General features: G+C 39.7%; 1 long non-coding RNA gene across 1 annotated transcript; it reads right to left on the bottom strand.

The window, feature by feature from the left end:
• Nucleotides 1-1,886: 1,886 nt before the first annotated feature.
• LOC125484217 lies at nt 1,887-10,434 on the bottom strand. Its single transcript, XR_007263059.1, has 2 exons — nt 9,853-10,434; nt 1,887-2,616 (listed from the first exon to the last, which is right to left on the bottom strand). It is a non-coding gene; the product is annotated as an uncharacterized LOC125484217 (long non-coding RNA).
• Between the last annotated feature and the right edge of the window lie 907 nt (nt 10,435-11,341).

Genomic DNA, 11,341 nt, shown 5'->3' with positions numbered 1-11,341 from the left:
TTTGTAATATGTAAATTTCAGGAGAAATTTCAGCACATACACAGGCTGGATTCCCTTTTCAGGTTAGTTGTCCTCACCACAGTTGAACCATTATGATCAATATAGTATATGTGTATCTATGGAGCTGTAAGGGAGGGAATTTCAGACCTTTGGCCCAGTAACAAAGATTGAAGAGGTTTAAACATAAATGAAAGCTCAACTTCATATAGTTTTTTTCGACAGTGTCACTAGAAGTGAGTAGAACATTTCGATGGGATTAATCTTATATTCCTTTAGTGCCAGTGTATGGCTCCACTGGTGCACTCTCTTTGCTGAGCCTGATGTTATGGGCTCAAGTTCCCTCAAACTGAGGGAATGCTGCATATTGGAGGTGCAGCCACTTGCAAGAGATGATAGACCAAGACACTACCGGTTCTCGCAAGTAGATGTAGATAGTGGCGTGGTGTTAATTCAAAGGCCAGGTTGTTGGAGAGGTTTTAATCTCTTGTGAGCTGACCAATATTTATCATTGCTCAATACCACAAAACATTATTTGGTCAGCAACATATGCCTGTTTGTGAAAATCTACAATGTGGAAATTGGTTGCTTTGTTTCCTTCAGTACTACACATCAAAATAGGTAATTAACTATAATATGCTTCAAGACATCTGCTGGGCATGAAAGAAACTATATAAATGCAAATTGTTTTAGCTTGCATAACTTAGGTCTATAATTCAATTATTAACAATTAGATGCTATATCTCATAGAAATAATGTGATTTTTATATCCACTATCAGGTTGCACTTATATCACAAGCGAAGTTCAGTGCAATACTGGAAGGCACGTTATAATTGCAGTAGAAATGTTGTGCCCTGTTTTGCAGAAATCAGGAAGGTGCTAGGCCATTTGCTCCTGAAACCCTCATCCATGCTATTCTTACCATCCACAGTCAACAATTCCAATCTTTTCTGGACACCCTCTCATCTTCCACGGTGCACAAATCTCAGCACATTTATGCTGGTGTATCCTAGCCCAAACATCCATCACCCTGTGTTTGCTTACCTATTTGGCCCCTGGACTACCAATTCTGATTTTAGGATTCACAGTATGGTATTGGTATATAGTTATATATTGTTGCATCATTGACAGTCCCTACTTCTGAAAAATACTCCAGTACTACAAACCACCAAGAATTGTGTGTTCCTCTAACTCTGGCTTGCTGTGAATACCCACCTACTTGTCCTATATGGCAGTAGTCACTGCAGACATTTAGGCACCAGATTTCGAAATTCACTCCTAATCACCTCTGTCTTCAAGACCCTTGTTTTGATCAAATATTTCATCTCCTGCCCCAATGTCAACTTCAGTGGTTGTGTCAATTTTTGTCTAATTACATTGGTGAGAAATACTTGGGATATTTTAATACATAAATAGCATTCTATAACTGCAAGTTGTTATCATTAATCCTGCAGCATCATAGCTCATTCCACCTCATAAATGAGATATAAATAAGTTTCAGTTGATCAGAACCCAGACTTGCTCGGCCTTTGGAGTATAATTTAAAAATTGCAGCAACAATATTTTAAGAAAATAAAAAATTCAAATCCTTCCTAAGTCGTTTTGCAGTTGCTAAGTAAGTTACATTTGCAATCTGTGGTTAAACATTTTCAGTCACACAAATGAAATAAAAGCACAGGACTGTCTATTAACATCTTGAGTATTTTAAATACAACAATCTAGGAGGGGAAAAATAAACAAAACATCTTGAAGGTACTAAATTTCTTCATACTGTTGACTACTCAAGTTTTTTTAACCACTCTGTCACTTCTGATTTATTCAGGAGTCAGGAAAGGCATTGTGGTATTGGATAAGTGAATTACAAACGAGTGCAAAAACATTCAAAATGTTTAATTGTCATTTTTAATAGAGTACAGATCTTAATTTACTGCTACTTGCAAAGCTTACATTATAGACTGCAAAACTGCTTTAAAATGATGTTGAAATTAATTGTCAAAAATGAATTAAATAGTGCACCTCTGACAATAGAGGATGACAAATGCTTTCATTTACAAAAGAAAGTTGCAAAATTAGTACACTAGTACATGGCTGTCAATGATCCTATATTCTACATGATGTTTCTCTTTCTAATGTTCCCGAATGAAGCTCCTTACTGAACATTAAGAATGATCACATTCACAAACCTGTAGTAATATTAAGGCTATCATCTTCTGCTGATGACTGAGAAAGGAAGACGGTATAGGAATCACATACTTCATTAAAATTTAAGTCGAAATCATCATCCATATCTAGAAGTATACTGTGTTCAAAGGATTTCTCCCACACTAAAGAATTCTCTGATCTTTTTTTGATGCAGTCCTCATCTAGGATGTCATGTGGTTGTCGCAAATTAACACAGTAGTTCTTTACAAATCTGGTGAATTGATAATCATCCATTTTTTCCAGAAGCTCTTCATTGGCATCTATATCCAATTCATTCGTCATATTACAATTTACATCTGCTTCAAAGCTGTCCATTTTTTGAAATCAGCAGAGAGATTCTGTCTAGTGTTGTCTGGCTTTTTAGAACAATCTTCATTTAATGAAGTCTGAAATATGTTCTTTAGAAGTAGAATAATCTATGCAGGAGAGAAGACAAGAGTTAGTGTTTTTATAATTAATATGAGTACACTTACAATAAAAAGTGATTGTTACTAATCAGGTATTATCAACATTAAAAATTACATTCTATTTTAAATATTTGTATGTTAAATACTGTGTATCTCACGATGTCACATTGTTATATCGCAATTTGAAGACTAAAGGAAGTAAACACAATTAAACGCCCTCAAAAGTACATCTATCACCATGTTAGCATGTTATACAGCTTAAGGCTGAGAGATGACTCTCAGCTTCTTGTAGTTGAATTTCCTGAGGCATCGGAGACTGCGCTGATCACACAATAAAAGCTCTAAAATTTGGTTAAATCCAAGGCTTCCTGCTTCATGAACATATTTACAATACTAATCTGCAGCCCTTCTGCCTTGTCTCAGTAAAACCCAGAATTAGTACATTGAAGACAGCTTCCCAAGTTTATTTCTGTCAAATTATGCCCAATTTTACCATTCACTTAGGGCTTTGCTTTAACAGAAAATACGCAGAAATCTTATTAATTTATTTAAAGAGACAAATTAACTTTGTATTTCACATTTTAAATTCTTGATTGACCCAGAAACCAGTTTCATACTCTAAGAAACTTGCTTTGAAATTAAAAACAAAACAAACAAACAAAACAATCTCAATACTAGTAGTAAAGGAGTAAAGGGAGTTTCAGGCTGTAGTTACACAATAGGGTTGAATTTTGTCATCACAATACCTCCGGGATTCCCAAACTTTATGTACGAGAATAGAGGTGCAGGCCTTTTACATCAGGTCTCTGTTTCACTCCATCTATTTTGGATGACTGGGCCTTTCTCAAATAGGCAGACCTGCGTATATACCAACAGTAGGAAAATAAAACAAAAATGGGTAATCCCTGCCCTTCTCTCAATTTACATCCACCCTCCAAATACAGGAATGCCCCTAAAGCTGACGGTTGGAATTGTATCAAAGCTGTCCTCCCTTTGGAGGGTCTAGGGAGTCCTGAAATTATACCAAATGGAGCAACAAGTCAGGGAATTTTTTTTTACTTTAATCCAACAGATCATTAGTGGTTAGGGCTTTCTTTGCCCAAAGGTCAGCAGCAATAGTCCTGTTGGACGGGTGCATCTATCATCAAATTACTGGCCAGATGCTGAAGATAATTGAAAAAAAATGTTATTCATGGGATGTGGAAGTCGCTGCCTGGGCTAGCATTTATTGCTCACCCCTAGTTGCCTTAGAGAAGGTGTTGATGAGTTGCCTTTTTAAACCACCGCACTTCACTTTTTGTAGGTGGACCCACAATGCCATTCAGGATGAAGTTCTAGGATTTTGACACAATGACACAGAAGGAACGATAAAATACTTCCAAGTCAAAATGGTGAGTGGCTTGAAGGGGAATTTGTAGATAGTAGTGTTCCCATTTATCTGCTGCCTTTGTCCTTATAGACGGTAGTGATCATGGATTCAGAAAAGTGCTGACCAAGAAGCCTTGCTGAATTTGTTTCCATCTTTCTTCCGAGACCTCACTGTTGCATGGTAGATGCCCAGCTCATGAAATTATAGGTCATGTAGGTCAATCCATCCATCAATTTTCAGTACATTAACAAGTCTCCAACATTTAACACGGCTTCCAAAAGATTGCCGTAAAACATTCCCCAGGTTCTGTTAAATATATCTCCTGTTGAGAATGTTTTATTTCCTTATTAAAGATTAGGTATTATTTCTTCTGAAGAACACCTGAAGTTACTTCTAATTAAATTGAACTCAATTAACAATTCATTTGCATGAATTCTGTCCTCTTGTGAGCAAACATAAATCAGATCAACTTTATCTTAATTTTGAGCCCTTGGTGAGAGCAGAAAAGGATGAAACAAAATCCTATAATTTCCTTGTTGCTGGTTACTAAATCCTGCAAAGGGAGTTGACAGGAATGCACATGACCCAACATTGACACAGTTCAATAAAGGTATTGGTAAGTGTAAGATGCATGGAAAAGAAATGGGAACATTTATTATATTTACAGGATGCATTTCGACAGGAGGCAAATTGAATAAGTCACAAACATGTGATTTGACTCATGTCCAAAAAAAAATGCAAAATAAGAATGAACAAAGCAAGCTCCTAGAGATACTTTTTCAGTCTTAATACGTGCATTAAATAAATGCAAGCTGTTGCTGTGGTCATGACTACAGTCACTGCAATTATATATATGTCACTTATCTAAGGTTCTTGAGTAGATTTGTAGCTCAAGTTGTGGATGCTGTGGTTGGTTTGCTTGCCAAGCTGGTTCATTAGTTTGCAGAAGTTTCATTACCTTGCTAGGTAACATCATCAGTGCAGCCTCCAATGAAGTGTTATCGTATTTTCCCACTTGCTATTTAAACTCTGGGGTCCGTTGGAGTTGATTACCTCTTTCATTTTTTCTTTGCAGTGGTGTGTATAAAAAGGGTCTAATCCAATGTGTTTATTGATGACATTCATGGTGGAGAACGAGGCCTCTAGAAATTCCTGTGCTTGTCTCTGTTTGGCTTGTCCTAGCTTCCTGACATTGTCCCAATCGAACTTGTGGTTCTCCTTGTCTGTATGTATGGAGACGAGTGAGTATTGGTCGTGTCTTTTTGTTGCTAGTTGGTGTTCATGTATTCTCGAAGCCAGTTTTCTTCCTGTCTATCCAATGTAATGTTTGTCGCAGTCCTTGCATGGAATCTCAGATTATGTTGGTTCTGTCCATAATGGGTAAGGAGTCTTTGATTCTTGTTAGCAGTTGGCATAGGGTTGGTGTAGGTTTGTGTGCCACTCTGATGCCCAGTGGCTGTAGAAGTCTTGTGGTCAGTTCAGATATGTTCTTGAAGTATGGTAATGAGACATCTGCCTGTTGTTGTTTGTGTGACAGGCATCGTCGGACCCAGCTGTTCGGGTATCTGTTGTCTTCAAATACTTGGTGGAGGAATTATTCTTCATTTTGGTGTAGTTCTGGGTTGCTGTAGTGTGCTGTGGCTTGTTTGGACAGTGTTTTCACGCAACTCCATTTGTAGGTGTTGGGGTGGTTGCTGTTGAAATTTAGGACTTGATCCATGTGTGTCCTTTCTGTATACTTTGGTCAGAAATTTCCCGTTGGCCTTGCATCCTACCATCACGTCCAGGAGTGGGAGCTGTTTGTTCTTTTCTTCTTATTATTCTTCTTTCCGGTGAATTTGATGCCGGTGAAAATGTTGTTTATAAGTTGGTGTGTTTCATTTAGATTGTTTGATGAAGATGAAAGCAATGATGCAGAGACTTGAAAACATGGTCTGTCCACAGATCCAACCCAGACTACGGTTCCAATACGTGGATGACACTAACGTCATCAAACGAACTAAACTAGAAGAAACAGACCAGCTTATAAACAACATTTTCACCAGCATCAAATTCACTAGAGAAGAAGAAACAGCTCCCATTCCTGGACGTGATGGTAGAATGTAGGGCCAACGGGGAATTTCTGACCAAAGTATACAGAAAGGCCACACACACACCCAGAACTACGCCAAAATGAAGAATACCTCCTCCAAGTATTTAGAGACAACAGATACCCGACCAGCTGGGTCCAATGATGCCTGTCACACAAACAACAACAGGAAGATACAGTACGCCCTGACATATTTGTCAGGTCACCATACATTAAGAACATATTTGAACTGACCACAAGACTCCTATGGCCACTGGGCATCAGTGGCACACAAATCTACATCAACCCTACGACAACTGCTAACAAGAACTTCAGACCCCTTACTCATTATGGACAGAACCAACATAATATACAAGATTCCATGCAAGGACTGCGACAAACATTACATTGGACAGACAGGAAGAAAACTGGCTACGAAATACATGAATACCAACTAGCAACAAAAAGACATGATCAATACTCGCTCATCTCCATACATGCAGACAAGGAGAACCACCAGTTCGACTGGGACAACAAGAGGATCCTAGGACAAGCTAAACAGAGACAAGCATGGGAATTTCTATAGGCCTGGTTCTCCACCAAGAATGCCATCAATAAACACAGAACTAGATTGTATATACACACCATTGCAAAGAAAAACCAGAAATGAGGTAATCAACTCCAATGGACCCCAGAGTTTAAATAACAGGCGGGAAAATATGTCAACGCTTCATCGGAGGCTGCACTGATGATGTTACCCAGCAGGGTAATGAAACATCTGCAAATTAATGAACCAGCTCAACAAGTGAACCAACTACAGCAATATGTCACTTGATATCTTGTTTGTCCTATTAAAGTAGGCTCACACTTTGTAGCAAATGTGTGCAGGTGGTGGCGTTCTCGTATCTGCTGCCCTTGTTCTTCTAGATGGAAGTGGTCATGGGCTTGGAAAGTGCTGTCTCAGGGTCTTTGGTGAATTTCTGCAATACATCTTATAGATAGTAGCAGCGGTGTGTACTGAGTGTTAGTGGTAAAGTGAGTGGATGCTTGTGGATGTAGTGTCAATCAAGCGGGCTGCTGTGTCCTGGATGAGTTTCTTCAGTGTTGTTGGAGCTGCACCCATCCAGATAAGTGGAGTATTCCATCACATTCCTGACTTGTGCTTTGTAAATGGAGAGGCTTTGGGGAGTCAGGGTGAGTTACTCGCCACAGTATTCCTAGCCTCTGACCCACTCTTATAGCCAGTGTTTATGTGGCGCTGTCAAATGTTGGAGCTATCAGCCTCTGATTAGCCAGCAGCACTTGAAAACCAGGACTTCCTTGTCCTAGATCCAAATACAAATTGAAAACCATGGCCAGAACCAATCAGCTGCCTATTGGCTGGAAGGTCACCCAGGCTCCAACTTCTTCTGCTTTCAGAATTAGTCACAAAATGGAAAGATATCACCCAAGTTGATAGTTTAACTTTGATTTGTAAATTAACTTAAAATCTGCAAATACAAATTCAATCCTATCAAATATAGAGGGTGGTAACATACATAACTATAAATAATGCAAATGAATTAGCATCATCTACTTTCAACTCCCCATATCATCTTTCCACACACTTCATCAATAAGCAAGGACCCTAAATTAAACAGTAGGAAGGCAGATAGAATTAGGTGCAACTGGAGAGGAGACCTAATCATTTTAAAAATATTAATGTGACACTGGAAGTGCATTTATTAAACTAAACCTTCCTTCACTTGCATCAGGGTTTGGAAACTATGGAAGGATAAGTTTCAGTCAGTAAATATTCGAGTAATCTGAATTTGATGCTTGTGGTTGCCACATGTTGACTATTGCCATCTGTTTATTGTTGTGCACTGTGGAAGTGAAATGAATAACTTTTGTTCAAGTTTATTGGTCAAGAGTGAGAATCAGCTGCACCAAACCTTGATCAAAGGCATTCAGAGGATTCTTATTCCTTTTCTTGCCTCTCCTTGGGAGATTATGTGGATGGTGAAGAATGAAGGAAGACTGGATATGTGTTGTTGGTGTAATTTCTGCAGAGCATGCCTAGATGGAAAAGACTTATTGGATCAGCTGGTCTTCACCCATCTTCTCATGTGTATTAATGATATTTCTGCCATTATTTTGCTAAAAAGTTGTTTCTATGATTAAAAGTGCAATAATGATAAATTGAAACAACTACAGAGAGGTAGCAAACAGTTTTAATTCTGTATGGATAAACCAATGTGGGCCTGGTTAACAGATTGTTTTCATATAATAACTGCCATCTAATCGAATGTTAAAAGGCTGATGATAACCCATGCTAACTTCAGGAATTATCACTGATGTTCAAAAAAGTCATGAATGATCATCAATTTGTTACAAAAACACATTCATCCCAGATATCTTGCAAAAATTCTGGATGAAACTGTCAGAAAACAATGTTTTAGCTTAATTTATTGCTAAATGCCATCTTCTATTAGTATTACAGGTTACCTTTTGACTAAGCTATACAGAATGGAATTGGAGAATTGCTGTCAGTAGATTTTTTTTAAATTGAGCTAAACATCAATTTACTAAGATTACTTGGATTGAGAATTGGAATTTCCATCACTGGTGTGAGTGAACAGTTGCATCCAAAATTACCGTCAATCATAAACCCATTTTATCATTGTCTATTCACTCTCAAACGTCTTAACATATGCACAACACAAAACTGTGCATCTACAATCAGAGCGTGACAATTGCTCTGGCTGCACAAAATATATAAAACAAAGAACAGCGGATGCCGGAGAACTGAAACTAAAACAGAACTTGCTGGCGAAACTCAGCAGGTCTTCTGTAGGAAAAAAGCAGAAAACATTTCGAGTCCGGTGGCTCTTCTGAGTTTCGCCAGCAATCTCTGTTGCACTGTTCCTTTTCTAAGTCATTCATGGATCATGTGCATTAGTTACGGTGTATATATATGAACAGATAATCATCGAAACTTTGCAAATTTTAATCGTGACCTATACTGATGTCATAGAATGCATTCTAATAAACTGGTTGTATCTAAATTTCTGATCTTAATCTTACACCAGTATTGACCACAACAACAAATTGATGAGTACAGTTGTTTAGCAACTAATGGTGTAGATCTTGTTACAAGAACAAAGTAACATCGCATGGCATTATTAATTTGCATAAAGATCAGCAAATTTCGGGGGGGGAAGTAAGTCGATTCACCGGGGCCAGGCACCACTGTGTTGCGTCTGCGACTTTCCTCGTTCTCTTCATTGAGGAAACTAGGGCAGGTCACACAGGCAGGGGTTTCGATGTGATAACACAGTGTGGAGCTGGAGGAACATAGCAGGCCAGGCAACATCAGAGGAGCAGGCAAGTTGACGTTTCTGGTCGGGACCCTTCTTCAGAAAAGCCCCATTTCTATAGAAGGGTCTCGACCCAAACGTTAAACTTTCCTGCTCCTCTAATGCTGCCTGGCCTGCCGTGTTCTTCCAGCTCCACACTGTGTTATATCTGACTCCAGCATCGTCAGTTCTTACCATCTCTGGTTTCGAGGTGATGCCTGCCCCCGGGAGAAATCGACGTGATCTGAGCAACACTACTTCAACACAAACGAAATTCGCACCAACCTGCGCCGTTATCCGCTCGCACAACCGCTTTTGATCTGAACGGCGCGATGAGAAGTCCAATTGGACACATCAATGAGCTCTTTCAACCGAGCAAGTTCCAGCCCATTACCAAATGATCCAAGATAGATTCAGGGACCGACAGATAGGTGTCAAAGAGCAAGGAAATCCCGACGTACTATAAATACCTGCAGGACACGGTTGCAGCCGTTTGCTCCGATGTGAATGGGTCCTTCACGCCGCAACTCCAGGTGCAAATGTGCACAAGTTTTCCACTCCCCGTGGGTCGATATCAAGTCACTCCAGCGCCGGCAATGGGTCCCGGGGCGACTAATGATTATTCGAGTGGAAAGTGAAAGGTACCAAATTTAAAACCACAGTGTACTTGAGGATTCTCCTCTCATCCACCAGGTAAACGTGACTGGGGAGTAAAGGAGGCGTTGTGTTTGCAATGAGTGTCTAACCTGGAATTTTGCTCCACTAAACTCGCTCTCTCGGTGACTAAGCGAAACCTCTCTTTTTCACTCTCCTGAGCTTTAATCCTCCCAGCTCTGCCGCTGCTCACTCCCGGCTGGATTTCCACCAGTTTTTACAGTTAGATCCTACCCTTCACGAGTTTGCTGAGGCTCAGCGGCGGTTACATAAATTAGGCAAATGAATGATCCTCGAGCTCACATTGGCTCAAATTTGAATCGGAGCTCGAGTAAGTGGGCGGGGTTTCCCCGCCGTTGTTATGGTGACGGAGGAGCTGCGCCCCGCCCCCTGCCCGGGGGCAGGACCTGGGTCCGTTGGGCTTCGGCGATGTACGAATTTAACAGGGCTCCAATGATTACTACCCCGCAAAAATACAGCGAAACGGTTCCGGAAAGACTGCAACTCCAGTTCTCCCTCATGTGCAAGGTCGATCTGTTGAGTATCTCCAGTATCTTCCTGTTTTTAAAACTGTAAATGACAACGATCTGCAAACGTGTGTTTCATATGGACGAAAGGTGCCCGTGTGTAAGTGCCGCCCATGTCACTGTTACCCAATGTAAAAATATGCATCTTGTGCAGGCTTGACTGAGTTTCAATCAACACGCTTCTGATCTCAAACCTTAATATTTTCCCAACGCTGGCCCTGCAAGAACAATAATTGCCTGCAAATGAAGCAGTAAGTGGATTGCGTCAAATCTGAAACGGAGCGATCTAGATCTGGAGATCTGAAACAGACAAAAACCGAAATTACTTGAGGAAACTCAGCAGATTTGGCAACACCTGCAAAGAGAAAACAGTGTTAACGTTTTGAGACCGGTGACCGTCAGAACCTAGACCTGTAAACGCTTTTGCAGAATTTTAAAACTACTCTATCTCCTTTTTAATCAATTCCGTTTACTCTTTCATCTTTTACTACCTATACAACCCACCAGCTGGGAAACGAGGATTATTACTATGTGTAATGTCTTTCAAAACTGAAGAATTCAATTGCTTCAGTTTTTTTTAATGAGCTGCCTCACCCATTTCCTGCTGGTTATGCTTTCATTTTGGAATTTGATCAACGGTAGTTTTTTACTTGTTTTTGTTGCAGATGAGCTCTAATTGAACAGTTTACACAGTCTACACTGCTTTAATTTCAATTGTTGCAACCAAAGAACTATTGAATGGTTACAGTATAGGAGGCCATTTGACCCAAGTGTTGAC

The sequence above is a fragment of the Rhincodon typus genome, chromosome 10 (assembly GCF_021869965.1).
Source record: "Rhincodon typus isolate 14 chromosome 10, sRhiTyp1.1, whole genome shotgun sequence".
NCBI classification, from domain to species: domain Eukaryota; kingdom Metazoa; phylum Chordata; class Chondrichthyes; order Orectolobiformes; family Rhincodontidae; genus Rhincodon; species Rhincodon typus.
The sequence above is the reverse complement of the archived record's forward strand: the minus strand, read 5'-3'. Positions and strand labels throughout refer to the sequence as shown.